General features: G+C 45.6%; 1 protein-coding gene across 2 annotated transcripts in view; it reads right to left on the bottom strand.

Annotated features, from left to right (window-relative positions):
* LOC126293600 (myc box-dependent-interacting protein 1) overlaps positions 1-25,824 on the bottom strand; it is a 420,229-nt gene that overhangs the window by 219,755 nt on the left and 174,650 nt on the right. The gene's annotated exons all lie outside the window — the stretch shown is intronic.

A 25,824-nucleotide genomic window follows, 5' to 3' on the forward strand; every position in this document is an offset into this window, starting at 1 on the left:
GTCGGGCAATAGACCGCGCCGCTAGAACTGTCAACACAACTGACACTGGTAAGAGTATCCTACGACTTCCACATCGCTGGCAACGGGTTATACACAATGCTGGTGACTACTTTGAAGGTCAGTAAAACTTTGAAACACGTATCCATTTTCTACGAACTGTAAATAAATAGTTGCCATTATTAAAGTTCCCACCCTCCTACATGTTACTACACGAAATCGTACACGTATTTACATATCGGTATATAAATACTTTCGGTACTTGAAATTTTTAGTGTTATAGCTTCTGTGCTATGGAGGTATACTGCTTCAATGCTACGGCACAATGACGTATCAAGAGCGCGTTTTTTGGTACAATTTACACGTTAAATATCACACAGTTAAAATAGTAACATTTTTAGGTACGTCAATATGGTTGCTATTTGAAGGCTGTAGCGCACATGATGTCGTTGTGAGCCCTCGAATTCTGTAGTGATGGTGGTGATGATCGGTTTGTGGGGCGCTCAACTGCGCGGTCATCAGCGCCCGTGCAAAGTCCCAATTTTAACACAGAGTCCAATTTTTTACACAGCCCAATCCAGCCACTGTCATGAATGACGAAATAATGAGGACAACACAAACATCCAGTCGCGGGGCAGGAAAAAATCCCCAACCCGGCCAGGAACCTAACCCGGGAACCCATGATCCAGAGGCAGCAAAGCTAGCCACTAGACCACGAGCTATGGTCGAGTTCTGAAGTGAAGGGTGGCTGGCCAGCATCCACCTCTTTCCAATTTTTTTTCACCTTTGTTTTCTTAAAGGTTCTGGGTACGTCTTATTCATTTAATAAAAGCATTATTGATGTTATATATTATAAAAAAATTCATTTGCTCCAATTCTTGTTGCAAAGGACAATGACTGTAATGGTTATCTAGTGGCCAGAGAACTTAAAGTGACTGCCACTCTAGTCAGGCAGTAAACACAAATTACGGTTGGTTCAAATGGCTCTAACCACTATGGGATTTAACATCTGAGGTCATCAGTCTCCTAGAACTTAGAACTACGTAAACCTAACTAACCTAAGGACATTAGACACATCCATGCCCAAGGCAGAATTCGAACCTGCGACTTAGCAGTCACGTGGTTCCGGACTGAAGCGCCTAGAAACGCTCGACCACAGCGGCCACCCACAAGTTACGCACTCGAAGTTTTTTCTATTACGAAACTTAATATAAAACACATATACCCATCTCTGGGTTTGTGGACTGGCTTATGTTTATATCTAGCTTGTACATATCCTTTTAAAACAATATTAAATGTGTTCGCAGTTGTGAACATGGACAACTATCAGCTGTGGAATGGAATGACGACAACGAACATTTGCGACGGACCGGGACTCCAACCCGGACTTCCCGCTTATCGCGAGGAGTCGCCTCACCATTCGGCCATCCGTGCACGACTCACGGCCAGATCCGAACTTCAACATGGCATCAACAATGCGTCTACAACTGCTTGCCCGGTCACGGTGAATAAGTACGATATTGAAGTGCCTATGTTATTCTGTCTTACGATGCAAAGTTCCTATGCACGTCCACAGGAACTTTGCATCGTAATTCAGAATAACACAGGCGCTGTAAATTATGGTGAGCAGCTTTGAGAACATCCCCCTCCTCCACTCGAATGAAATTACGAAACAAAAAATCGATGAAACTTCCTGGCAGATTAAAGCTGTGTGCCGGACCGAGACTCGAACTCGGTACCTTTACCTTTCGCCGGCAAGTGCTCTATCAACAGCTTTAATCTGCCAGGAAGTTTAATATCAGCGCACACTCCGCTGCAGAGTGAAAATCTCATTCTGGAAAAAATCGATCTTGAAATCTGTGTGACGGACTGCTATATTTCAGAGTTTATACGTAGACTGAAGTGACAGTTTAAAATTTGTATCAAAGCCGGGATTCGAACCCAGGTCTGCTCACTAGGCAGATGCGCTAACCACTACACCACCCTGTCACAGTAGCTTTTCGCAACTGCACGGATTACTCTAGCACGCCTTCCCCCCTCATTGCAAATTTCCACTGATGTTCCAGCCCACTTGGCGTTCCCCCTAAACTCAAACAATACTATTCCAATACAGCTGAAGACCTTCTGTAACTCAATTCGTGTTTCTGGGGAATACGAAAGTGTGCAGGGGCGGGAATCGAAATTTGGACGCAGACAGCTGGGGTACACTTACTCCATCCCGGGGTACGGGGTGGCGACAGGAAGGGAAATCGGCCATCCCTCAAAATTAACATGCCACGTCCGTTTAACCAGAACAACAGACCCCGCAACATCGGGATTAATGCTTGGAAAGAGAGAGAGGTTTCAGTAAGAGTTCTTCCAAGCTTCATGTGAAACTTTACGGCATTTCATTGCTGCATTATTACACTTACGATTTTTCCGGCAAAACAAAATGACAGTTTTAAGGCCACATTAAAAACTACACTCTGTCCGAGCAGGCCATGAAGGCGCAAGGGTACCGACAGGCCGCCGTGGCATTCTCATCACACTAAAGCAGAGTTATTAAACATGGTTTTCCGAAACTCCTTCACCAAAGAAGACGAAGTAAATATACCTGAATTCCAGTCAAGAACAATTGCCAAGATGAGAAACATAGAAGTGGATATCCTCGGTGTTACAAGGCAGCTTAAATCACTTAATAAACGCAAGGCCTCCGGTCCTGATTGTATACCAGTGAGGTTCCTCTCAGAGTATGCTGATAAAATAGCTCCATATTTAGCAATTATATACAACCACTCGCTAACAGAGAGATCTGTACCTAAAGACTGTAAAATTGCTTAAGTCACACCAATACCCAAAAAGGGAAGTAGAAATAATCCGCATAATTACAGGCCTGTATCACTATCGTCGATTCGCAGTAGAGTTTTAGAGCATATACTGTATTCGGACTTAATGAAGTACCTCGAAGAAAACGATTTATTGACATATAGTCAGTACGGATTCAGAAAATATCGTTCTAGTGAAACACAAGTAGATCTTTATACTCATGAAGTAATAAGTGCTATCGACAGGGGATAGGGGATGTCAAATTGATTCCATATTTTTAGATTCCCAGTAGGCTTTCGACACCGTTCCTCACAAGCGTCTTCTAACCAAACTGTGTGACTACGGAGTATCACGTCAGGTGTGCGACTGGATTTGTGATTTCCTGTCAGGAAGGTCACAGTTCGTAGTAATAGACAGAAAATGATCGAGTAAAACAGAAGTAATACCTGGCGTTCTGCAAGGAAGTGTTATAGGCCCTCTTTGTTCCTGATCTATATTAACGACATAGGAGACAATCTGAGTAGCCGTCTTAGTTTGTTCGCAGATGATGCTGTCTTTTACCATCTTGTATAGTCATCAGATGAACAAAACGAATCGCAAACCGATTTAGAAAAGGTATCTGTATGGCGTTAAAAGTGGTAATTGAAGCTGAATAAAGAAAAGTGTGAAGTTATTCACATGAGTATTAAAAGAAATCAGCTAAATTTCGATTACGCGAGAAGTCACACAAATCTGAAGGCTGTAAATTCAGCTAAATACTTAGGGATTACAATTACAAATAACCTCCATTGGAACGATCACATAGATAATACTGTGGGTAGATCAAACAAAGTCTGCGATTCATTGGCAGAACACTTAGAAGGTGCAACAGGTCTACTGAAGAGACTGCTTACAACACGCTTGCCCATCCTATTCTGTGCGGTGTGGGATCCGCGTCAGGTGGGACTGACGGATGAAATCGAGAAACTACAAAGAAGGGCAGCTCGTTTTTTATTATCGCGAAATAGGGGAGATAGTATCACAGAAATGATACGTGAATTGGAGTGGCAATCATTAAAAGAAAAGCGTTTTTCGTTGCGACGGGATCTTCTCATGAAATTTCAATCACCAGTTTTGTCCTCCGATTGCGAAAACATTCTGTTGGCACCCACCTACATAGGGAGAAATGATCATCACGGTGAAATAAGAGAAATCAGGGCTCGCACAGAAAAAATTAAGTGCTCGTTTTTCCCGCGTGCCGTTCGAGAGTGGAACGGTAGAGAGACAGCTTGAAGGTGGTTCATTGAACCCTCTGCCAGGCACTTCATGGTGAATAGCAGAGTAAACACGTAGAGGTAGATCCCACAGGCGTCACTGGATGCGGATATGGAGGGGCATGTGGTCAGCACACCGCTCTCCCAGCCGTATGTCAGTTTCCGAGACCGGAGCCGCTACTTCTCGATCAGTTAGCTCCTCAGTTTGCCTCACAAGGGCTGAATGCACCCCGCTTTCCAACAGCGCTCAGTAGATTGGATGGTTACCCATCCACGTGCTAGCCCAGTCCCACAGCACTTAACTTCCGTGATCTGACGGGAACTGGTGTTACCTCTGCGGTAAGGCCGTTGGCTTTAAGGCCACATTGATTCGTCTATATACGCAGGAGATGCCCCATTCGACTCAGGAGGCTTCACAGCTACTTGTCGTTCATCTCTGCCGCATGCGTACTTACTGTGTGACAGCGGCAGTCTCATTATTTTATACCTCCACGTCGCATATAAACTGCAAGGTAGCTGCTTCTCTGCGGGATCCGCCCGACGGCGAGCGCTGCACACGTTTCCTCATCGTCTGCCACGGAGGCAGCGGAGTCAACCGGAAACTCCGAGTTAGCAGCCGGTTAACCGGATCCGCTGAGCACCGCTACGGAGTAGGCAGACGGACAGCAGACGCAGGTGCTCAGCTCCGGACGTTCGAGTTTCCTCGGCAGCAACTGTAGCTGCAAACAGGTGCGGCGGCGCTCGTTAATCGCGCCGTGTGTAGTAGTCGCCCGTGGACGTGTAAACAAGCACGGCGCCAAACTCAGCACACACAGACCGACGGCGCACAGCTGACAGCGGCCGGCCGGTGGCACTGAGCTGCGTCTCCATCGCGTGGTGCTGTTTCTGACAATGGAATCCAACCATCGCATCCCTCCCCCCCCCCCCCCCCAGACTAGTGGTAAAATGGCCCTGTTGTTGTTGTCGTCTTCAGTCCTGAGACTGGTTTGATGCAGCTCTCCGTGCTACTCTATCCTGTGCAAGCTTCTTCATCTCCCAGTATTGTACATCCTTCTGAATCTGTTTAGTGTATTCATCTCTTGGTCTCCCACTACGATTTTTACCCTCCATGCTGCCCTCCAGTACTAAAATGGTGATCCTTTGATGCCTATGAACATGTCCTACCAACCTATCCCTTCTGCTAGTGAAGTTGTGCCACAAACTTCTCTTCTCCCCAATCCTATTCAATACCTCCTCATTAGTTACGTGACCTACCCATCTAATCTTCAGCATTCTTCTGTAGCACCACATTTCGAAAGCTTCTATTCTCTTCTTGTCCAAACTATTTATTGTCCATGTTTCACTTCCATACATGGCTACACTCCATGCAAATACTTTCAGAAACGACTTCCTGACACTTAAATCTATACGCGATGTTAACAAATTTCTCTTCTTCAGAAATAACATCGGGGAGAGGCTACAACTCTGTCTCACTCCCTTCCCAACCACTGCTTCCGTTTCATGCCCCTCGACTCTTATAACTGCCATCTGGTTTCTGTACAAATTGTAAATAGCCTTTCGCTCCCCATATTTTACCCATTCCAGCTTCAGAATTGTCAAAATCTTTCTCTAAGTCTACAAATGCTAGGTGTGCCCTTCCTTAATCTAGCTTCTAAGATAAGTCGTAGGGTCAGTATTGCCTCACGTGTTCCAACATTTCTACGGAATCCAAACTGATCTTCCCCGAGGTCGGCTTCTACCAATTTTTCCAATCGTCTGTAAAGAATTCACGTTAGTATTTTCCAGCCATGGCTTATTAAACTGATAGTTCGGTAATTTTCACATCTGTCAACACCTGTTTTGTTTGGGTTGAAAATGGTTCAAATGTCTCTAAGCACTATGGGACTTAACATCTGAAGTTATCAGTTCTCTAGTAACTTAGAACTACGTAAATCTAACTAACGTAAGGACATCACACACATCCATGCCCGAGGCAGGATTCGAACCTGCGATCGTAGCAGTCGCGCGGTTTCGGACTGAAGCGCTTAGAACGCGTTCCTCAATTCCTCAATTTGTGAATTCTTTATAATAAATCCTCCGATTTTTCTGAAATTGTAATCATTTGTTTGTTTGTTAAATCTACATCACATTTACCGATTTACGTCCCATTCTGATACACCAACAGTTTCCATTCTGCGGTAATTATCCCCTCCACTCAGCTCCTCAGAGGGGTAAAAACTGAACGATTCGATGCTCTATCAGTTAAGAGACTAAATATTTTCAAAATATAATTACTACTATCGCAATTTTGTAAGACTAATACTGATGGTGTAAGTTATCAATAATCAATTTTTCTCAGTCAGTAGCATTAACGCGGTGGAGGTTATAGGTTCTTCAGGTAGCCCACGCAACACACACCTCTGTTGTGCTTTGTCCTGCACATTGCTGATGGTAAAAGTGAAACATATACGTAACAAAAGCTTAATATCTCAAGGAAATGTCCTCTCCAAGTTTAGTACCTGCAATAGTGCAGAATTTGCTTCATTACTCGCCTCGAAACAGATAAATGAATTAATAGACCACACGACACATAAGGACCAAAATAAGATCTTAGTGTGAAGGCTTTCACGACCGGATGGTATATCTTCTGGTAAACCAGTCAGTCGGCAAGACTCACCGGAGGAGAAACACCCCTCTGAAGATGTTCAGCGCAGCTCTGGACGAAACGTTACGAGCTGAAGAGTTTCATGGACAACGACCTTACCTCCCGGAAGATTTACCAGAAAATAAGGTCTACTACAGTGCTGCACACAGTATTATCATTATTATTATCATTATCATCATTGTTATTGTCACTATTTCTATTAGTGGCTGTGGTCAAACACACAGCCTGAAATTTTTCAATTTCTGCCACTTCAGAAGTACAGACTGCAGCAATTAAGTGATTTACGCACAGTATGTATAGTGCAGACATTTTTACTTGGTTGATTTTAATTGGGGTTGCAGCTTGCAATGCAGATGCGTAATGCTGGGGAAGTATGTTTTGGAACAAATGTCTACTCTCACTGTCCATAGTTACATTCATATCTGAGAACGAGTCGTGCGTAGCACTTGCGATGCACCACGAATTCCTTCGTCGTTCTTTCAAACACACACACACAAACTAAATATCAGTCATCTGCCAGCACTATAAAAATAAAAGTATTCCAAGAAAAGCCTTTCATTCTACAGTTTATTTAGTTAGGTGATAATGTTACGACGATGAGGGACGAAGGGGCAACAGAACGTAGGGGAGGAGGGAAGGCGGGGGTACGTACTAATGGCTAATTGCACGCACGGCAATCGTCTGAGAAAGGTTGGGAACCAGTGGGATAAATCCTTCATGGTGCGTCTTTTTTTTCTACGTTAGAGTGTATCAGGCACTAATGTAGAGGTTTTTATACGGCTTTCTCTAACAGCCTTATTTACGGAGAAGACCTGTGAGGACCGAGCGAGGTGGCGCAGTCGTTAGACACTGGACCCGCAATCTGAAGGACGACGGTTCAATCCCGCGTCCGGCCATACTGATTTAGGTTTTCCGTGATTTCCCTAAATCGCTCCATGCAAGTGCCGGGATGGTTCCTTTCAAAGAGCACGGCCGACTTCCTTCCCCATCCTTCCCTAATCCTATGAGACCGACGACCACGCTGTCTGGGCTCCTTCCCAACCAAACAACTAACCAACCAACCAACAACAGTTCCACTGGCTGCGGTAAGGTCCCCAGGAAGGCTACTTGCAGTACTCCGTGGCCGTCTGTGGGCACTGAAGGTGAGATATCGCTCTTCTTGTGGTGTTGTACACTGTTGACGTCCCGTACTGTAGTGCGAGGACACATTTCTTGTCTGCTGGAATCGTTGCCATAACCTTGAGATCACATTTAGTGGCACACGGAGGGCCCGTGCTACGACCTGCTGTGTTTGACCAGCCTCCAGTCGCCCTAGTATTCTACCCCTCATAACGTCATCAATATGTGTTCTTTGAGCCATTAGCACGTCTGCAAACGTCTGCACACTTACTCACCGCACCGTACTCTGACATGCACCAACACACCTCTGCGTATGTGGACTGCTGCCAGCGCCACCGTGCGACGACCGCAGACCAAATGAACCGCATGGTCATACCCCGAGGTGATTTAAACCGGCAAACCGCCCAACAGGGCGTTGTTTCACCATGTATCAGCATTATCCTTAATTTATGAGTATGAGTGTAGATGAACCACAAACGAAACTTGAAAAAAAAAAAATGTAGGTGCTGACATTGAGAAGATACATGAAAGATAATATTCACAACTGACAAAGAAATAAATTATCTAGACATAACACTAATACCGAAAAAACCATGAACACATAGTTGAAATTTACTGTAAACCGACAACAGCTGAAATGATCATCCAACCACTCACTCGAAATAACAAGCAACGCTGCAACACATGCACCATAGAGTCAACACAATAACACTCAGCAAAGAAAACGAAATAGAATCAACACCATGGCACTCAGCAAAGAAAAAGAACTAATGAAGATCTGGTCTCCTTCCTCAAACCAACCGACCAAGGCCTGTGAGTATTACTACGGGCGAAGTGAGCATATGACGTAGAGCGTAATGAAACCAGCAGAATGTGTCACGGAGTCCCAACGGGAGATTACGCTTTGGTAAAACGAATGGTTCAAATGGCTCTGAGCACTATGGGGCTTAACATCTGAGGTCATCAGTCCCCTAGAACTTATAACTACTTAAACCTAACTAACCTAAGGACATCACACACATCCATGCCCGAGGCAGGATTCGAACCTGCGACAGTAGCGGTCGCGCGGTTCCGGACCGTAGAGCCTAGAACTGCTCGACCACTCTGGCCGACCTGTAGAAGGGAAACGGAGTGTTACAGTGAGCCTGTTTTTTTTGCAGATATAGCAGTTCTTAAATGAGTATTGTCTTGTGATATAAGGACACACTCCATTGAGCACACAGAAATGTACGCTCATCCATTCATAATTAACTTACGTACGACTTGACGTCCTCCACTACAAGGTCACGTAACAAGTCTTATTGAATTCTTTTATCGTGTCCCCCCCCCCCCCCGCCCCACACTTCTCTTCCACATGTGCACACAGTGCAATTGTGGTACATGCAACTGCTGCGGTTAGTAACAAGTAGTTGTCAGCCATCTTGAACTCTGACGAAAAATATCATGACAGTGTAATACCCCTTTTTAGCGCCACGTGAGAGATCTCTGTCAAATAAATTTGACGCGTATTTGATCAAATATCTGACAAAGAAATTTGATAATGTAATACCGGTCACAGAGCTGCCCGTCAACCGACGAACGGCAACAGGGCAGCCCCACAGCCAATCGGAGCGCGTGGTGCCTTGTTTCTGTAATTTAAAAATGGTGCGTTGCGAATCCTACACAACACAGTAATTTTGATAACTACTGGCATCAGCTATCCAAGTTCTCCACTCGCATGGCGCGCGCCCCACACCATCACTCGCTGTCCCCCTGACCTCGGCACCTTCCAGAAGCTTCTATGCTGCTCTTCGTACACCCATAGTTGAAATGGAAGACGGTGGGACGTCAGCTGGTATAAACTTATATTAAAAATGAAGAAATTCCTCCAGCTGTATTTAAGGTGTCATCGCCATACTGGCGTATCACCAGGCGTGATGGTATGGGGTGCCATTGGTTACACGTCTTGGTCACCTGTTGTTCGCATTGACGGCACTTTGAACAGTGGACGTTACATTTCAGATGTGTTACGACCCGTGGTTCTACCTTTCATTGGATCCCTGCGAAACTCTACATTTCAGCAGGATAATGCACGACCGCATGTTGCAGGCCCTGTAAGCGCCTTTCTGGATACAGAAAATGTTCGATTGCTGCCGTGGCGAGCACATTCTCTAGATCTCTCACCAACTGAAAACGTCTGGTCAATGGTGGCCGGGCAACTGGCTCGTTACAATACGCCAGTCACTACTCTTGATGAACTGTGGTATCGTGTTGAAGATGCATGGGCAGCTGTACCTGTACACGCCATCCAAGCTCTGTTAATGCCCAGGTGTATGAAGGCCGTTTTACGGCCAGACGTGGTTGTTCTGGGTACTGATTTCTCAGGATCTATGCACCGAAATTACGTGAAAATGTAATCACATGTCAGTTCTAGCATAATATACTTGTCCAATGACTACGTGATTATCATCTACATTTCTTCTTGGTGTAGCAATTTTAATGGCCAGTAGTGTAAAATAACCATCGCGATCTAGACTGGTTTTAAGCGAGCGCAGTGTATGCTGCAGTGTCTCGTGGGAAGTGGGGCAGTTTGGAACCACGACTGTTGCCCTTGTCCCACGTCTCCTGCAGTCTAGCTGTTGTGACGTGTTGGTGCAGTCTCTTGTTAAGCCATCGCCTTCGGAGCATTACGACTCAGGGTCTTCGTCGCAGCCGCAGACTGCAGTGCGCTGGTCCGTGATTGGCCAGCTGTTAGGTAAGTGGACCTCAATGCCGCCGGCACACAAAACACCGGACGCGCCTACTCCACAGTCACAAAGCCAGCCGCCGCCTCGCAGTTTAAAGGCTCGAACGACGTGTCGCCTCGTCTGCTCTACACCGGCCGGACACCAATAAAGGCGTCTTCCCGCGTGACGTGAATGCGTTCGTGGACGATGAGTTAGTAGAGTTGACTGACGTCACAGCGTGGAATCCCACTGTCGCGTGTCGCGAATGTGTAGAGCGAAGTATTGTGAGTGTATAGCCGCCGAGGGTACAATGTACACTCCTGGAAATTGAAATAAGAACACCGTGAATTCATTGTCCCAGGAAGGGGAAACTTTATTGACACAATCCTGGGGTCAGATACATCACATGATCACACTGACAGAACCACAGGCACATAGACACAGGCAACAGAGCATGCACAATGTCGGCACTAGTACAGTGTATATCCACCTTTCGCAGCAATGCAGGCTGCTATCCTCCCATGGAGACGATCGTAGAGATGCTGGATGTAGTCCTGTGGAACGGCTTGCCATGCCATTTCCACCTGGCGCCTCAGTTGGACCAGCGTTCGTGCTGGACGTGCAGACCGCGTGAGACGACGCTTCATCCAGTCCCAAACATCCTCAATGGGGGACAGATCCGGAGATCTTGCTGGCCAGGATAGTTGACTTACACCTTCTAGAGCACGTTGGGTGGCACGGGATACATGCGGACGTGCATTGTCCTGTTGGAACAGCAAGTTCCCTTGCCGGTCTAGGAATGGTAGAACGATGGGTTCGATGACGGTTTGGATGTACCGTGCACTATTCAGTGTCCCCTCGACGATCACCAGTGGTGTACGGCCAGTGTAGGAGATCGATCCCCACACCATGATGCCGGGTGTTGGCCCTGTGTGCCTCGGTCGTATGCAGTCCTGAGTGTGGCGCTCACCTGCACGGCGCCAAACACGCATACGACCATCACTGGCACCAAGGCAGAAGCGACTCTCATCGCTGAAGACGACACGTCTCCATTCGTCCCTCCATTCACGCCTGTCGCGACACCACTGGAGGCGGGCTGCACGATGTTGGGGCGTGAGCGGAAGACGGCCTAACGGTGTGCGGGACCGTAGCCCAGCTTCATGGAGACTGTTGCGAATGGTCCTCGCCGATACCCCAGGAGCAACAGTGTCCCTAATTTGCTGGGAAGTGGCGGTAGGATCCTACGGTCTTGGGGTGCATCCGTGCGTCGCTGCGGTCCGGTCCCAGGGTGACGGGCACGTGCAGCTTCCGCTGACCACTGGCGACAACATCGATGTACTGTGGAGACCTCACGCCCCACGTGTTGAGCAATTCGGCGGTACGTCCACCCGGCCTCCCGCATGCCCACTATACGCCCTCGCTCAAAGTCCGTCAACTGCACATACGGTTCACGTCCACACTGTCGCGGCATGCTACCAGTGTTAAAGACTGCGATGGACCTCCGTATGCCACGGCAAACTGGCTGACACTGACGGCGGCGGTGCACAAATGCTGCGCAGCTAGCGCCATTCGACGGCCAACACCGCTGTTCCTGGTGTGTCCGCTGTGCCGTGCGTGTGATCATTGCTTGTACAGCCCTCTCGCAGTGTCCGGAGCAAGTATGGTGGGTCTGACACACCGGTGTCAATGTGTTCTTTTTTCCATTCCAGGAGTGTACGTAAACCTAACTAACCTAAGGACATCACACACATCCATGCCCGAGGCAGGGTTGGAACCTGCAACCGTAGCAGTCGCGCGGTTCCAGACTGAACCACTCGTCCACATTGGCCGGCGAAAATACAGAGAAACGGACATTTGAAGCTGACTGCCGAACCATTCTACTGCCACCAACTGCACCTAGGAACCACGAAGATAACATACTAGAAATTCTCACAAGGTGGTATACAGATACACGCTTTTCCCTAGCTCTATTTCAGGGTGGAACAGCAAACGAAATGACTTAGTGGTACAGGATACCCTCCGCCACGCCCCGTTCGGTGGCTTACGGAGTATCGATGTAGATATAGGTGAACAGTTACCGGGCCGGCCGTGATAATGCTTAACTCACTTTTTGACGTCTCCTCGCGAGTGTATTTTCTTCTGGAAGTGATTCACTACCGAAAGTCGAACGAAGGTATCATTGCTGTAGTCAGTCATAAAAATTGCAAAACATCGGTGCAACGAAAAGCTTGAAGCGAAATTTCCGTTTCATCACAACTGTGTCCCTTTAAACGCTCATTCTCAAACTACTGGGGCAATCTCTGAGTTTTTATTCTTTTGACAATAATAAAAGACATTTTAACACAAGTGTCGTAGGACCGTTGCTATTCACAATATACATAAATCACCTTGTGGATAACATCGGACGTTCACTGAGGCTTTTTGCGGATGATGCTGTAGTATATCGAGAAGTTATAACAATGGAAAATTGTACTGAAATGCAGGAGGATCTGCAACGAATTGATGCATAGTGCAGGGAATGCCAATTGAATCTCAATGTAGGCAACTGTATTGTGCTGCGAATACATAGAAAGGAATATCCTTTATCACTTAGCTAGAATATAGCAGGTCAGCAACTGGAAGCAGTTAATTCCATAACGTATCTGGGAGTAGGCATTACGAGTGATTTAAAATGGAAAGACCATATAACATTAATCGTCGGTAAATCAGACGCCAGACTGAAATTCATTGGAAGAATCCTAACGAAATGCTGTCCGAAACAAAGGAAGTAGGTTACAGAACACTTGTTCGCCCACTGCTTGAATACTGCTCGCCGGTGTGGGATCCGTGCCAGATAGGGTTGATAGAAGAGATAGAGAAGATCCAGTGCAGAGCAGCGCGCTTCGTTGCAGGGTTATTTATTAATCGCGAAAGCGTTACGGAGATGATAGATAAACTCCAGTTGAAGACTCTGCAAGACAGACGCCCAGTAGCTCGCTACGGGCTTTTGTTGAAGTTTCGAGAACATACCTTCACCGAAGAGTCAAGCAGTATATTGCTCCCTCCTACGTATATCTCTCGAAGAGACCATGAGGATAAAATCAGAGAGATTAGAGCCCACACAGAGGCATACCGACAATCTTTCTTTCCACGAACAATACGAGACTAGAATAGAAGGGAGAATCGATAGAGGTACTCAAGCTACTCTCCGCCACACACCGTCAGGTGGCTTGCGGAGTAAGGATGTAGATGTAGATTTTAACGCAATAGCAGTATCTCGCATCAACAGCGGCTCCTAGTGGCCTGTTTCTAAGTATGTCCTCTATACAAGCTGTTCCGCCAGAGCTACAGCTTGTGAGCAAGTATAATGGCGAACTTGTCTCCAGGAACGAAGCAACTGTTTTTGTGAATGGTGGTGAAAACCAGACAATACCCGAATCTGGAGCGCAGAAAATCCCTGGCCTTATAGCCACTACTAAGCTTCATGTCAGGGGTTCAGTTCTCAGAGGATAATTTAACTCTTTTTCTGTCCTTCATTTCTTTGTTCAACTCTTTCAGCAATTTTTTTGACTGAAAAATGACGTTGGACTGTGATTCGGGGTCCACCTTACCGTTAGATGTACTGGACTTTCACACAGGTTACTCCTGTTGTGTGGTGGTAAGTCAGCCAAACAGCTACAGTCATCAGTCTCCTATTCAACACCCCCCCCCCCCCCCCCCCCGTCTACAGCTCGTCGTCTCGCTTCCAGAGCACGGGGTCCCGGGTTCGATTCCCGGCGGGGTAAGGTGTTTTGACCTGCCTCGAGATGACTGGGTGTGTGTGTTGTCCTCATCATTTCATCATCATTCATGGAAGTGGCGAGACTGGCCTGAACAAAGGCTGGGAATTTGCACGGCCGCTGATAACCGCGTGATTGAGCGCCCCACAAAGCAAACATCATCACCACCACCTCCCCCCACACACCCCCCCTCCCCCAAGGACAGCAGCATAGTGCCTCATTTGTCTGCGTCTAGAGTAAATTACGTGCGCAAGTGTGGTAAAGTGCTCTGTTTGCGTATCGTGTATCTGAAGCGGAACATGGCAACCAACCCGGTATTCATAAAATGGCATGTGGGATACTGCCTAAAAACCACGTTCAGACTGCTCAGCACACTTCCCCTTCGTCGTTAATCCGGGCCCGGCATACCTCTCCGTCGTAAAATCGGTCGGGTTAACACGCCTGGATACGCGGCGACTACACGTATCGATATGTTCATAGTAGACTGAACGTAATGTGCGCTCATAAATGCAAAATGAGAACAACAACGATAATAATAGTAATAATCTCTTAAAGTACCTACACAAGAAATGCGCAAATAGAAAAGAAAACCAAAACACTATATCACGGTGGTGAGAACACAATGTTTCTATCCACGTGACTGCTTCACCATGAATTCACCCAAGAGCCAAAGAAATTGTAACACCTGCCTAATATCATGCAGGGCCTCCGCGAGCACGCAGAAGTGCCGTAACAAGACATAGCATGGACTCGACTAATGTCTGAAGTAGTGCTGGAGGGAACTGACACCATGAATCCGGCAGAGCTGTCCATAAATCCGCATGAGTACGAGGGGTGAAGATCTCTTCTAAACAGCACATTGCAAGGCATACCACATATGCTAAATAATGTTCATGTCTGGGGAGTCTGCCGGCCATAGGAAGTTTTTAAACTCGAGAGAGTGTTCCTGCAGCCTGTATCAATTCTGGGCGTTTGGGGTGTCGCAGTGTTCTGGTGGAATTGCTCAAGTCCGTCGGAATTCACATTGGACATGAATGGATGCAGGTGATCAGACAAGATACTTACGTACGTGTCACCTGTTAAGAGTCCTATTTCGACGTATCAGGGGTGCCAACTGCACACGCCCCACACCATTACAGGGCCTCCACGAGCTTTAACAATCCGCTGCTGACATGCAGGGTCCATGGATTCATCAGGTTGTCTCCATACCCGTGCACGTCCATCCGCTCGACGCAATTTGAAACGAGACTCGCCCGACCAGACAACGTGTTTCCAGTCATCAACAGTATTAACAGGTCCAGGCCAGGCGTAAAGCTTGTTGTTCTGCGGTCATCAAGCGCACACGAATAGGCGTTTGGCTCCGAAAGCCAATCTCTATGACCTTTCGTTGAATGTTTCGCACACTCACACTTGATGATGACCTAGCATTGAAATCTGCAGCAATTTGCAGAAGGGTTGCCCTTCTGTCACGTCGAACAGTTCTCTTTAGTCGTCGACTCCGTTATTAGAGGATCTTTATCCGGCCACAGCGATATCGGAGATATGATGATTTGCCGGACTCCTGATATTCACGGTACACTAGTGAAATTGTCGTACGGGGAAATCTCCTCCACTTCATCGTTACCTCAGAGATGGTGTGTCCCATCGCTCGTGCGCCGACTAACACCACGTTCAAACGCTCTTAAATCTTGATAAGCAGCCATTGTAGCAGCAGTAACCGATTTAACAACTGCGCCAGACGCTTGTTGTTTTTTTTTTTTATAGGCATTGCCGACCGCAGCGGCGTATTCCGCTTGTTTACATATCTCTGTATTTGAATACGCATGCCTATACCAGTTGCTTTGGCGCTTGATTGTGTAAGCTACACACAATAGAGGTAGTTGAAAGACTGATTATTAGCAAAATAATGAATGCAATACGAACTACAGATAACTGGAAAATGAGAAGTTACGAAAATTTACAGAAAATACCAGAAGTAATGGCAAAGCTAAGATTAACCTTCCTTTGACGTATTGTGACAAAATAAAAAACCTACAACCGTCCTTACGATTTTATTTTATTTTGTTGCAATCAGTTCCAACGCTTTACTGCGTCATCTTCAAACAGTTGTTGATGAGGTACGGGTTGATTAACAACGAACTGAAGCGTTGAAACTGGTTGCAACAAAATAAATCATAAGGACGGCTGTAGGTGTCTTATTTTGTCACAATACTAAAAGGCCGTCATCCCAGAGACCTCCTGCCAAAAGGATGGACATACAAAAAAAATTCTTTGTACGTGTCTGCTGAATGAATGAGAACAGGCAACGAAACAAATATTGCTGTATTTCTGAAAAAAGAAATCGATAATAACATGGATTACGTAAATTAGAGGATTAGAAAGACACAACATCAAAGAATCGGAAGTAATAGAAAGAAACGCTGTTAAGAATAAAGTACTAAATTCATGAGACTTTCAAGGCAAAGTAAGACATCGGGAACAACTTGGACAGCAGAAAGAAAAAAAAACAACATGGGGTCAACATTATGGACTACTAGCAAAACAGAAAGTACGATGTAATAAGACGAACTGAGGTCGTTATTGATTCTAGTTGTTCAACAGGAAGATTAAAGAAAAAAACTTACGATTTTCTCTGCTCGACTGCATTACTGCGTAATACTATGCCGAAAAATCATAGCTACGGTACATTGTCCAGACCTCTTCAGTCACTTCCAACACGCATTAATGCAGATGGAATTTCAAGTGCATCGTTTAAGCACTCGGAACTACCGCAAAACAGTACGACAGGTTATCAGCAAGGTTGGCGGATTGTGAGATAAAATGAGAATACTACGAACAATTTCAGATCTGATACCGACAGCTCACGGATAAGGTCTGCTATCAGAAAATTTTAAATGCCGACCTGTATCTGCGCACGTTCGGAGCATGCGGGAGAAGGTATAGCCTCGGCGGTTGATGGCTATTTGCTGTGTTACCCAACGAACAAATACGAGCGTATACTTTCACGGGCTACCACGATTAATAGCAAATACCGACAAAGGGTACGTCCACAATAACAAATAAAAAAATTACAGCGGACAGGGGTTCGCAAGTGAGTTGTTTGCGAGAGAAATGCGGATGCATGGTTACCAACCGCTATTTCAGTATCGTAAACCGGCTATTCTTTGACCACTCATACAGTTGTTTTACAGCTCTCTGCTGGCTTTCAGTTGGATGTTTAGAACTTTCTGTTTGGTGATACTGTTACATCGATAAACGTCGCGCCAGGTAGTGCCTTGCGCAACAGTTGGCAAACCTGTTGCGACTTTTAATTGTATACGAAGAAAGTGTGTCAAGATCAGTGCCGGTCTGCTATTTATACCCTCCATGCTCCGTCCCCATAGTTATTTTGCTGCTTAGGTAGCAGAATTCCTTAACATCATCTACTTCGTGATCACCAATCCTGATAAGTTTCTGTTCTCATTTCTGCTACTTCTCATTACTTTCGTCTCTCTTCGATTTACTCTCAACCCATTTTCTGTACTCATTAGACTGTTCATTCCATTCAGAAGATCATGTAATTCTTCGTCACTTTCACTCAGGATAGCAATTTCATCAGCGATCATCATCACTAAAATCCTCTCACCCTGAATTTTAATTCTACCCATGAATCTTCCTCTTATTTCTGTCATAATTACTTCGATAGAGGGGCAGCAGCCTTTTCAGCAGTTGCAGGGGCAACAGTCTGGATGATTGACTGATCTGTCCTTGCAACACTAAGCAAAACAGCCTTGCTGTGCTGATACTACAAACGGCTGAAAGCAAGGGGAAACTACAACCGTAATTTCTCCCGAGGGCATGCAGCTTTACTGTCTGGTTAAATGATGATGGCGTCCTCTTGGGTAACATATTCTGGAGGTAAAATAGTCCCCCATTCGGATCTCCGGGCGTGGACTACTCAAGAGGACGTCGTTATCAGGGGAAGGAAAACTGGCGTTCTACGGATCGGAGCGTGGAATGGCAGATCCCTTAATCAGGCAAGTAGGTTTGAACCTTTAAAAAGGGAAATGGATAGGTTACACTTAGATATAGCGGGAATTAGTGAAGTTCGCTGGCAGGAGGAACAAGACTTTTGGTCAGGTGAATAGAGGGTTATAAATACAAACTCAAATAGATGTAATGCAGGAGTAGGTTTAATAATGAATTTAAAAAAATAGGAGTGCGAGTAAGCTACTACAAACAGCATAGTGAACACATTATTGTGGCTAAGATAGACACTAAGCCCATGCCTACTACAGTAGTAGAAGTTTATATGCCAACTAGCTCTGCAGATGATGAAGAAATTGATGAAATGTATGATAACTCTGGCCACAATCTATTGCTTATGAACTATAGATTAAAACTGAAGAAACTGCAAAAAGGTGGGAATTTAAGGAGATGGGACCTGGATAAACTGACTAAACACGAGGTTGGGCAGAGTTTCAGGGAGAGCATAAGGGAACAAGTGACAGGAATGGGGGAAAGAAATACAGTAGAAGAAGAATGGGTAGCTCTGAGGGATGAAGTAGTGAAGGCAGCAGAGGATCAAGTAGGTAAAAAGACGAGGGCTAGTAGAAATCCTTGGGTAACAGAAGAAATATTGAATTTAATTGATGAAAGGAGAAAATATAAAAATGCCGTAAATGAAGCAGGCAAAAAGGAATACAGACGTCTCAAAAATGAGATCGACAGGAATTGCAAAATGGCTAAGCAGGGGTGGCTAGAGGACAAATGTAAGGATGTAGAGGCTTATCTCACTAAGGGTAAGGTAGATGCTGCCTACAGGAAAATTAAAGAGACCTTTGGAGATAAGAGAACCACTTGTATGAACATCAAGAGCCCAGATGGCAACCCAGTTCTAAGCAAAGAAGGGAAAGCAGAAACGTGGAAGGAGTATATAGAGGGTCTATACAAGGGCAATGTACTTGAGGACAATATTATGGAAATGGAAGAGGATGTAGATGAAGATGAAGATGAAATGGGAGATACGATACTGCGTGAAGAATCTGACACAGCACTGAAAGACCTGAGTCGAAACAAGGCACCGGGAGTAGACAACATTCCATTGGAACTACTGATGGCCTTGGGAGAGCCAGGCCTAACAAAACTCCACCATCTACTGAGCAAGATGTATGAGGCAGGCGAAATACCCTCAGACTTGAAGAAGAATACAATAATTCCAGTCCCAAAGAAAGCAGGCGTTGACAGATGTGAAAATTACCACACTATCAGTTTAATAACTCACGGGTGCAAAATACTAACACGAATTCTTTACAGACGAATGTAAAAACTGGTAGAAGCCGATCTCGGGGAAGGTCAGATTGGATTCCGTAGAAATACTGGAACACGTGAGGCAATACTGATCCTACGACTTATCTTAGAAAATAGGCTAAGGAAAGGCAAACCTACGTTTCTACCATTTGTAGACGTAGAGAAAGATTTTGACAATGTTGACTGGAATACTCTCTTTCAAATTCTGAAGGTGACTGAGGTCAAATGCAAGGAGCGAAAGGCTATTTACAATTTGTACAGAAACCAGATGGCAGTTATAAGAGTCGAGGGGCATGAAAGGGAAGCAGCTGTTGGGAAGGGAGTGAGACAGGGTTGTAGCCTCTCCCCGATGTTATTCAATCTGTATATTGAGCAAGCAGTAAAGGAAACAAAAGAAAAATTCGGAGTAGGTATTAAAATCCATGGAGAAGAAATAAAAATGTTCGAGATTCGCCGATGACCTTGTAATTCTGTCAGAGGCAGCAAAGGACTTGGAAGAACAGTTGCACGGAATGGACAGTTTCTTGAATGGAGGATATAAGATGAACTTCAACAAAAGCAAAACGAGGGAATTGGAATGCAGTCGAATTACATCGGGTGATGCTGCGGGAACTGTAGACTGGCAATGGCAAGGAAAGCGTTTCTGAAGAAGAGAAATTTGTTAACATCGAGTATAGATTTAAGTGTCAGGAAGTCGTTTCTGAAAGTATTTGTATGGACTGTAGCCATGTATGGAAGTGAAACATGGACGATACATAGTTTGGACAAGAAGAGAATAGAAACTTTCGAAATGTGGTGCTACAGAAGAATGCTAAAGATTAGATGGGTAGATCACGTAACTAATGAGGAGATATTGAATAGAACTGGGGAAGAGAAATTTGTTGCACAACTTGATTAGGAGAAGGGATCGGTTGGTAGGGCATCAAGGGATCACCAAATTAGAATTGGAGGGCAGCGTGGAGGGTAAAAATCGTAAGAGGGAGACCCAGAGATGAACACAGTAAGCAGTTTCAGAAGGATGTAGGTCGCAGTAGGTACTGGGAGATGAAGAAGCTTGCACAGGATAGGGTAGCATGGAGAGCTGCAGTCTCTGGACTGAAGACCACAACAGCAACAACATAATGACCAGAGCTAGACCATGGTGTTACTGACTGGCTCAATTTGTGAAGCTCTTTTTCTTGAATAAATCATACAATTTCTCTGAAATAGTAAACATTTGTTTGTCTATGCATTTAGATATCTACCGGTTTGTGTTCAATTCGGGTAATTCCTTCGTAGTGCGTCTTTTTTCCCCTTAGAATGTATATTATCTCTCATTTGAGACCATCATGGTGACGTTCTTGGACAAATCAACCCGCTTACAGCGCGTGTGTCCTAACTGTATGCGTGATTTTGAGGTACTCGCCTGATCAGCAGGATCTCCAGATCTGGCCCCAACAGGATATGTGTAGCGTCAGCTTCGACGTCCAAGATATCAAGAACCAATTGCCAGCATCCAAGACACCAAGAACCAATTGCCAGCATCCAAGACACCAAGAACCAATTGCCAGCATCCAAGACACCAAGAACCAATTGCCAGCATCCAAGACACCAAGAACCAATTGCCAGCATCCAAGACATCCAGAACCAATTGCCAGCATCCAAGACACCAAGAACCAATTGCCAGCATCCTAGACATCAAGAACCAATTGCAACATTTGTGGGCCAGGTGGCCGCAAGAGGGGACATCTTTATTATGCGCTTCCCAAACGAATCAGTGTGTGCATAGAGGCCAGAGTGCGTCCAGCGCCATGATGTGGGGCTATAATGCCAACTTGTCTGTACATTTGACTCAGTACTGTCATCCCTGAAATAAAATGTCTCTGAACCGGTCAGGATTCCTTTCGTTTCCTCCTCCTCCTCCTCCTCCTCCTCCTCCTCCTCTTATGCGTGCCTCGCTTTTTCAGTCAGCGAGTGTGACTGTTTCGAAAAGATTCCTCCGGGTGTGTGAACGCGTCATACGATAAAACTAGCGACGTTTCGGCTATTGCTGCAGGCAGCTTTCATGGTGCTGGCTACATGGCGACCTGTGACTGTTGCTTTACATGAAGAAAACCACTGGCTCTCGGTTGTCACCAAAAGCTGCAGAGCTGTTAGATTCAATTACCGACGTCCTATTGACATGCGTGCCAGTACGTGAACGCTAGACCGAGAGTAAGTGCAAATGAAAAGGACGGCGCCAAAGCAACGTCTACTGTCATTTGCCACTTACCACCTGTCATTAGTACTTACCTTTCTTTGACGCAGGAAATCATCTCTTCGACATTGCCATGCAGACGTGCGCAGCGCGAACTCACCTGAAAAATAAAAAGTACACATCAGAAAGAACGGACACCTTCCATAAAACAGTCTTGATTTTTAATTAATTAATTTTTATTATTTTCCATGTGCCTGTTTGACGTTTGCGTCCTGACCTCTTGAACAGAGCTACCTGTGTCTGGTATATTACTTACGAAACATCTACATCTACATCTACATGACTACTCTGCAATTCACATTTAAGTGCTTGGCAGAGGGTTCATCGAACCACAATCATACTATCACTCTACTATTCCACTCCCGAACAGCGAGCGGGAAAAACGAACACCTAAACCTTTCTGTTCGAGCTCTGATTTCTCTTATTTTATTTTGATGATCATTCCTACCTATGTAGGTTGGGCTCAACAAAATATTTTCGCATTCGGAAGAGAAAGTTAGTGACTGAAATTTCATAAAAAGGTCTCGCCGCGACGAAAAACGTCTATGCTGTAATGACTTCCATCCCAACTCGTGTATCATATCTGCCACACTCTCTCCCCTATAACGCGATAATACAAAACGAGCTGCCCTTCTTTGCACCCTCTCGATGTCCTCCGTCAATCCCACCTGGTAAGGATCCCACACCGCGCAGCAATATTCTAACAGAGGACGAACGAGTGTAGTGTAAGCTGTCTCTTTAGTGGACTTGTTGCATCTTCTAAGTGTCCTGCCAATGAAACGCAACCTTTGGCTCGCCTTCCCGACAATATTATCTATGTGGTCCTTCCAACTGAAGTTGTTTGTAATTTTAACACCCAGGTACTTAGTTGAATTGACAGCTTTGAGAATTGTACTATTTATCGAGTAATCGAATTCCAACGGATTTCTTTTGGAACTCATGTGGATCATCTCACACTTTTCGTTATTTAGCGTCAACTGCCACCTGACACACCATACAGCAATCTTTTCTAAATCGCTTTGCAGCTGATACTGGTCTTCGGATGACCTTACTAGACGGTAAATTACAGCATCATCTGCGAACAACCTAAGAGAACTGCTCAGATTGTCACCCAGGTCATTTATATAGATCAGGAACAGTAGAGGTCCCAGGACGCTTCCCTGGGGAACACCTGATATCACTTCAGTTTTACTCGATGATTTGCCGTCTATTACTACGAACTGCGACCTTCCTGACAGGAAATCACGAATCCAGTCGCGCAACTGACACGATACCCCATAGCTCCGCAGCTTGATTAGAAGTCGCTTGTGAGGAACGGTGTCAAAAGCTTTCCGGAAATCTAGAAATACGGAATCAACTTGAGATCCCCTGTCGATAGCGGCCATTACTTCGTGCGGACGCACCTCAGCTTATTCTGATTCACGGGAGAGAGTGACGGAAATGTCGAAAAACGTTAACCAACAAACGCCTGAAGATGGACGCCAATTTCGCCGCTAAAGCCGACTTACTAAGTCTTAGGAAGCAGTCTTAAGTGAAGACTGTAGATATATTCATCTCGCTAGGCTTATCTACTGTAGTCCAAGTCACGAAGACAAACTTTGTGTTCTGCCTTACGGCAGGTCTTGTCATGGGGGAAGCCTCGTGAGAGAGGTCCACCGCATGAGCGTCTAGGGAAGTGATTCCAGTGGTGGTTACCCGTTGCCTTCCACTGATGATGACGAAATGATAATGCGGACAACATAACACGAAGTCCCTGAGCAGAGAAAATCTCCGACCCAGCCGGGAATCGAACCCGGCCCCTTCGCATGACAGACCACCGCGCTGACCACTCAGCTGTCGGGGCGGAATCACGGAGACAAGATTAGTCTTATTACAGCACGCACAACCATATTTGAGCGCCATACGCGATTGAAAGGGAAATAAACGCTTACATGTGACTGTAGGGGATCCGTTACATATATTTTTTTTATTCCCCTTTGAAGTTTTAATTTCACATATAAAGCACGGATAATGAATATCGAACAGTTGCTGAGTGATGGGAGAAGGGGGGAAGAGAGGGAAAAATCTTTGTATTAATAATTTTGGAGAAGGGAACATGTAAAACATGTGCTTTATGTTCAGCGTTAAGAACTTCCGAGCCACGATCCAGCTTGTCGTTCCGGGAAACTTAGTGAACAATAAAGTGGACTCGCCCGAGGTGCCTTGTGAAGTTCTAAGAATCTGGCCGTCGGCAACACGCCCTGTTACAGAAAAAAGTAGGGAACATATAAACTGTAATTGTCAGTCACTGTACTGTATTCATTCTGGACTCGCCGCTTTATACAGATGCTGTTCAGATACACGAAAACAGCAGATAAAACACATTACGACGCCTAAAAAGGTGTAGGAAAACCAATAGGATTCAAAACAGCTTCCAGTTGTCTCTGAGTGGATAAATATAGGTCCTGTGTGGTTTTCGAGGCAATCTTATACCATTCTTCCAGCCGGCCGTTGTGCCCCATGGGTTCTAGGGACTTCAGTCCAGAACCGCGCTGCTGCTATGGTCGCAGGTTCGAATCCTGCCTCGGGCATGGATGTGTGTGATGTCCTTAGATTGGTTATGTTTAAGTAGTTCTAAGTTCTAAGTGACTGGTGACCTCAGATGTTAAGTCCTATAGTGCTCAGAGCCATTTGAAACCATTTTGAACCGTTCTTCCTGCAAAATGGTGCCAACTTAACGATGATTGAGGCGGATCGCGACCACGCACGCTTTTCTCCAAGTAAACCAGAAATGCTCAACAATATTGAGATCTGGTCACCGTGGTGGCCGGGGGAAATGCGACAATACATGCTCGTGCTCACACAACCAGTCCCAGACGATAAGAGCTGAGGGAACGGAGGCGTTGTCTTGGAACTCACAAGGGAACCTCCCCATCGCACCCCCGTCAGATTTAGTTATAAGTTGGACAGTGGATAGGCCTTGAAAAAGTGAACACAGGTCAATCGAGAAAACAGGAAGAAGTTGTGTGGAAAAATGAAAAAATAAGCAAAATATACAAACTGAGTAGTCCATACGCAGATAGGCAACATCAGGGATAGTGTGAGCTCAGGAGCGCCGTGGTGACGTGGTTAACGTGAGCAGCTGCGGAACGAGAGGTCCTTGGTTCAAGACCACCCTCGAGCGAAAAGTTTACTTACTTTATTTTCGCAAAGTTGTGATCTGTTCGTTCGTTCATTGACGTCTCTGCTCACCGTTATAAGTTTAGTGTCTGTTTTGTGACTGCATCGCAAAACAGTGCGATTAGTAGACGGAAGGACGTGCATCTCCAATGGGAACCGAAAACATTTGATCGCAAGGTCATAGGTCAACCGATTGCTCCACAGGAAAACACGTCTGATATATTCTATACGACACTCGTGACGACATGTGCGTCACATGACAGGAATATGTTGTCGACCCACCTAACTTGTACACTTGGCGAATGGGTAAAAAGATTCTTGTACCTTGCCCGATTTAGGTTTTCTTGTGGATGTTATAATCACTCCCACAAAACTGTGTTTCGACGTTTGTTTAGATGTAGCGTCCACGTACTATGGTGCAGTCATCTCGCATCGGACGGACAGATAATTGCCTGAAAATAAAAAAATAAATGTTTCATTCGAGGGAAGACTTGAACCAAGGACCTCTCGTTCTGCAGCTACTCACTCTAACCACGGGACCACGGCGTTCCTGAGCTCATGCCACCTTGATGTTGCCTATTTTGCGCATGGACTAGTCGGTTGTATATTTTGCTTATTTTTTTCATAGTTCCACAGAACTTCTTCCTGTTTTCTCGACTGATCTGTGTTCAATTTTTCAAGGCCTATCCACTGTGCCAACTTATAACTAAATCTGAGGAGGGGTGCGGGAGGTTCCCTTGTCAGTATGACCGCTGGAGAACAAACACTGTACCGTGGACTGGACCTATCAGCCAAAACGGTCACACGGTCGTTGCCACTAAAGTGAGATTGCAGAGTAACCATGGAATACCAAGATATG

The sequence above is a fragment of the Schistocerca gregaria genome, chromosome 10, assembly GCF_023897955.1.
Source record: "Schistocerca gregaria isolate iqSchGreg1 chromosome 10, iqSchGreg1.2, whole genome shotgun sequence".
Classification (NCBI taxonomy): Eukaryota; Metazoa; Arthropoda; class Insecta; order Orthoptera; family Acrididae; genus Schistocerca; species Schistocerca gregaria.